Here is a 5,608-nt window from a genome sequence, read left to right on the forward strand (position 1 = left end):
CAGCACAACATTGCTGGTTCTAGGTGTTAGTGAAGTGAATAAGATCAGGGACCTGTTTCATACTGTGATCAACATAAGGATGTTTCAGATCTAATATAAATTTTAAAAGTTGCTATAATATATGGTCCTAACCGAATAGCTTCTATCACAGGAGAAGGAAGGAAGCTCAGAGGTAAAATTGTATCATCGATAATCAAAATACGTACCTTGAGAATTCGAAGATCTGCTACATACTAGAATATATTGCCTGTTAGCGACAAAATTGCCTATGTAAACCACAACATTCATAGTTCTGTAGGCTTCTCTTTTGTATCAAGTTATGTTATAGATTTATTAGAAAAGGCATTTTGTTCTTCATTCCATGTTGCCTGGCTCTACTTTCCCTAGATGTTTGTAAATATGTCCTAGATGCTTTTATACAATGAATATTCTTTAATTCTTATTTTGACATTTTTGTGTTATTTGATCTCAGTCAATTCCTTTTAAAAACTTTTATTAAGGTATGATTGACATACAATTAACTGCACATATTTAAAATATATATGTTAAGTTGGACTGTGTCTGCACCTGTGAAGCCACACTAGCAAACTCTTTCCTTCCTTGCTTTTTCTTTTTCTTTCTTTCTTTCTTTCTTTCTTTCTTTCTTTCTTTCTTTCTTTCTTTCTCTCTCTCTCTCTCTCTCTTTCTTTCTTTCTTTCTTTCTTTCAAGAAAGAGAATGTGCGAGCAGGAAGAGGAGCAGAGAGAGAGAATCTCAAGCACACTCCACACTGAGTATGGAGCTGGGTGTGGGTCTCTATCTCACGACCCTGAGATCAAGGCCTGAGCCGAAATCAAGAGTTGCTTAACTGACTGAGCCACCCAGGCGCCCCTCTTTCCTTGCTTTCTTGATACAGCTTTCTTCATTTTCCTCTTGCATCTTGGCCATTTCTTTTTCATTCTACTTCACAGTATCGTTTCTTTCCCCTGTACCTTAAATACTGGTGTTCTCTAGGGATGATGTATTCACTGCAATTATATATTTAAGCAATTACAGCATATGTAAAGTACTGTTTTAGTATGCAAGTGTTGCCATAACAAAGTAGCACAGACTGGGTTACTTAAACAAGAGACATTTATTTTCTCACAGTTCTAGACCCTGGAAGTCCAGATCAAGATATTGGCAGGGTTGTTACCCTTTTTTTTTTAAGTAGGCTCCAAGCCCAGCCTGGAGCCCAATAGAGAGCTTGAACTCATCACCCTGACATCAAGACCCAAGCTGAGATCAAAAGTCAGAAGCTTAACTGACTGAGCCACCCAGGTGCTCCAGGGTTGTTATTTTCTAAAGCCTCTCTCCTTGGCTTGCAGGTGGCCACCTTCTTGCTGAGTCCTCACATAGTCACCCCTTGGTCTCTGTGTTGTCTGTGTCCTAATCTTCTCTCCTTATAAGCACATCAGTCATATTGGATCAGATCCCACACATATGACCTCATTTTAACTGAATTACCTCTTTGAAGGCCCTATATCCAAATGCAGTCACATTCTGTGGTATTGGGGATTGGAATTTCAACATGTGAAATGTGTAGGGACAAAATTCAACCCACAACAGGCACTATAATAGGAATGTGCATGCATATTGGAAGAAGGTTTCCAGATTGAGTCAATACCAAATGCAGTCCTGGAAAATGAAAAGGAATTAACTAAAGAATAACAAGAGGCGGGGCGCCTGGGTGGCACAGCGGTTAAGCGTCTGCCTTCGGCTCAGGGCGTGATCCCGGCGTTCTGGGATCAAGCCCCACATCAGGCTCCTCCGCTATGAGCCTGCTTCTTCCTCTCCCACTCCCCCTGCTTGTGTTCCCTCTCTTGCTGGCTGTCTCTATCTCTGTAGAATAAATAAATAAAATCTTAAAAAAAAAAAAGAATAACAAGAGGGAGTAGTGGGGGAAATAGAAAGCTAATATTAGGTAGAAGGAATAGCATATACACTGGCACTTTTGGAATACTATAAGTAATACATTATAGCCAGAACATAAAGATCAAGGGGATATGTGGCTGTTAAGTAAGCAGTTAGATATACATGTCTGGAGACATTTTCTTTTCTTAGTCATCTTCCCACCCCTTATTCTTCCAGATTGATTTTATCTACCCCAGTTGTTTCCACTATACTAATAATATTTACTTTTCTAAATCTATCTCATACCTGTCTATTAAACTCAAGAACCTTCAGTCAACTGCATTTGAGAGATCACTTTTTAGATTCCTACAGGCACCTCAAACTGAAAACTAAAATGTTCAAAAGGTCTTTCTCTCTCTTCAAATCTGTTCCTTCCTGAGAATTCCTTTTATTACCAAATGATACTCCTTTTTTTAGATATTAAGGTTTTTATTTTAATTTCAGTATAGTTAACATCCGGTCTTATATTAGTTTCAGGTATACAATATAGCGATTTAATAATTCCATACATTGCTCAGTGCTCATCACAACAGGTGCACTCCTTAATCCCCATCACCTATTCCACCCATCCCCCAACCCCCTCACTTCTAATAACCAATAGTTTCTTCTCTATAGTTAAGGGTTTGTTTCTTGGTTTGCTTCTCTCTCTCTCTCTTTTTCCCTTTGCTCATTAGTTTTATTTCTTAAATTCCACATATGAGTGAAATCATATGGTATTTGCCTTTCTCTGTCTGACTTATTATTTTTATTATTATATTATGTTAGTCACCATACAGTACATCCCTGGTTTCTGATGTAAAGTTTGATGATTCATTAGTTGCGTATAACACCCAGTGCACCATGCAATACGTGCCCTCCTTACTACCCATCACCAATCTATCCCATTCCCCCACCCCCCTCCCCTCTGAAGCCCTCAGTTTGTTTCTCAGAATCCATAGTCTCTCATGCTTCATTCCCCCTTCTGATTACCCCCCCTTTCTTTATCCCTTTCTTCTCCTACCAATCTTCCTAATTCTTATGTTCCATAGATGAGAGAAACCATATGATAAGTGTCTTTCTCTGCTTGACTTATTTCACTTAGCATTATCTCTTCCAGTGCCGTCCATGTTGCAGCAAATGTTGAGAATTTGCTCTTTCTGATAGCTGAGTAATATTCCATTGTATCTATGGACCACAACTTCTTAATCCAGTCATCTGTTGAAGGGCATCTCGATTCCTTCCATGCTTTGGCTATTGTGGACAATACTGCTATGAACATTGGGGTGCATATGGCCCTTCTCTTCACTACGTCTGTATCTTTGGGGTAAATACACAGTAGTACTATGGATGGGTCATAGGGTAGCTCAATTTTTAACTTTTTAAGGGACCTCCACACTGTTTTCCAGAGTGGCTGTACCAACTCGCATTCCCACCAACAATGTAGGAGGGATCCCCTTTCTCCACATCCTCTCCAACATTTGTTGTTTCTAGCCTTGTCTATTTTTGCCATTCTAACTGGTGTAAGGTGGTATCTTAGTGTGATTTTGATTTGAATTTCCCTGATGGCTAATGATTTGGAACATTTTTTCATGTGTCTGTTAGCCATTTGTATGTCTTCACTGGAAAAGTGTCTGTTCATATTTTCTGCCCATTTTTTGATTTGTTTATTTGTTTCTCATGTATTGAGTTTGAGAAGTTCTTTGTCGATCTTGGATACAAGTCGTTTATCTGTAGTGTCATTTGCAAATATCTTCTCCCATTCCGTGGGCTGCCTCTTAGTTTTTTTGACTGTTTCCTTGGCTGTGCAGAAGCTTTTTATCTTGATGAAGTCCCACAAGTTCATTTTATCTTTTGTTTCTCTTGCCTTTGGAGATGTGTCATGAAAAAGGTTGTTTGGCCGATGTCATATAGGTTGCTGCCTATGTTCTCCTCTAGGATTTTGATGGATTCCTGTCTCACATTGAGGTCTTTCATCCATTTGGAGTTTATTTTTGTGTATGGTGTGAGAGAGTGGTCAAGTTTCATTCTTTTGCATGTAGCTGTCCAGTTTGCCCAGCACCATTTATTGAAGAGACTGTCTTTTTTCCACTGGATGTTTTTCCTGCTTTATCAAAGATTAGTTGCCCAAAGAGCCAAGGGTCCATTTCTGGGTTCTCTATTCTGTTCCATTGGTCTATGTGTCTGTTTTTGTGCCAGTACCATGCTGTCTTTGTGATCACAGCTTTGTAGTACAGCTTTGTAGTACAGCTCAAAATCCGGCATTGTGATGCCCCAGCTTTGTTTTTCCTTTTCAACAGTTCCTTGGAGACTCGGGGCCTTTTCTGGTTCCATACAAACTTAAGGACTATTTGTTCCATTTCTTTGAAAAATGTCATCGGTATTTTGATCGGGATAGCATTGAAAGTGTAGATTGCTCTAGGTAGCATGGACATTTTAACTATGTTAATTCTTCCAATCCATGAGCATGGAATATTTTTCCATCTTTTTGTGTCTTCCTTAATGTCTTTCAAGAGTGATTTATAGTTTCTAGAATATAAGTCCTTTACGTCTCTGGTTAAGTCAATTCCAAGGTAACGTATGGTTTTTGGTGCTATTGTAAATGGGACAGATTCTCTAATTTCTCTTTCTTCAGTCTCATTATTCGTGTATAGAAATGCAACTGATTTCTGAGCATTGATTTTGTATCCCGCCACATTACTGAATTGCTCTATAACTTCTAATAGTTTGGGAGTGGATTCTTTTGGGTTTTCCATATAGAGTATCATGTCATCTGCGAAGAGAAACAGTTTGACTTCTTCTCTGCCGATTTGGATACCTTTTATCCCTTTTTGTTGTCTGATTGCTGTTGCCAGGACTTCTAGTACTATGTTGAATAATAGTGGCGAGAGTGGGCATCTTTGTCGTGTTCCTGATCTTAAGGGAAAGGATTCCAGCTTTTCCCCATTGAGAATAATATTTGCTGTAGGCTTTTCATTGATGGCTTTTATGAGATTGAGAAATGTACCCTCTATTTCTACACTCTGAAGGCTTTTAATCAGGAAAGAATGCTGTATTTTGTCAAATGCTTTTTCTGCATCAATTGTGAGGATCATATGGTTCCTGAGTCTTTTCCTGTTGATATGATGTATCACGCTGATCAGTTTGCGAATGTTGAACCATGCTTGCATCCCAGGTATGAATCCCACTTGGTCATGATGGATAATCCTTTTAATGTACTGTTGGATTCTATTAGCCAGGATCTTGTTGAGGATTTTGGCGTCCATATTCATTAGGGAAATTGGTCTGTAATTCTCCTTTTTGATGGGGTCTTTGCCTGGTTTGGGGATCAAGGTGATTTGGCCTCATAGAATGAGTTTGGTAGCTTTCCATCTGTTTCTATTTTTTGAAATAGCTTTAGGAGAATAGGTATTATTTCTTCTTTGAATGTTTGGTAGAATTCCCCAGGAAAACCGTTGGGACTGGAGTTTTGTTATTTGGAAGGTTGTTTATCACTGATTCAATCTCTTCATAATTAATTGGCCTGTTTAAAAAATCAATTTCTTCCTGTTTCAGTCTTGGTAGTTTATAGGTTTCCAGGAAGGCCTCCATCTCTTCCAGATTGCTGAATTTATTGGCATATAGCTGTTGATAAAAGTTTCTAATAATCTTTCCAATTTCATTGGTGTTGGTTGTGACCTCTCCTTTTTCATTCATAATTT

Source organism: Ursus americanus, chromosome X (assembly GCF_024610735.1).
Source record: "Ursus americanus isolate L20-20 chromosome X, mUrsAme1.1.p, whole genome shotgun sequence".
NCBI classification, from domain to species: Eukaryota; Metazoa; Chordata; class Mammalia; order Carnivora; family Ursidae; genus Ursus; species Ursus americanus.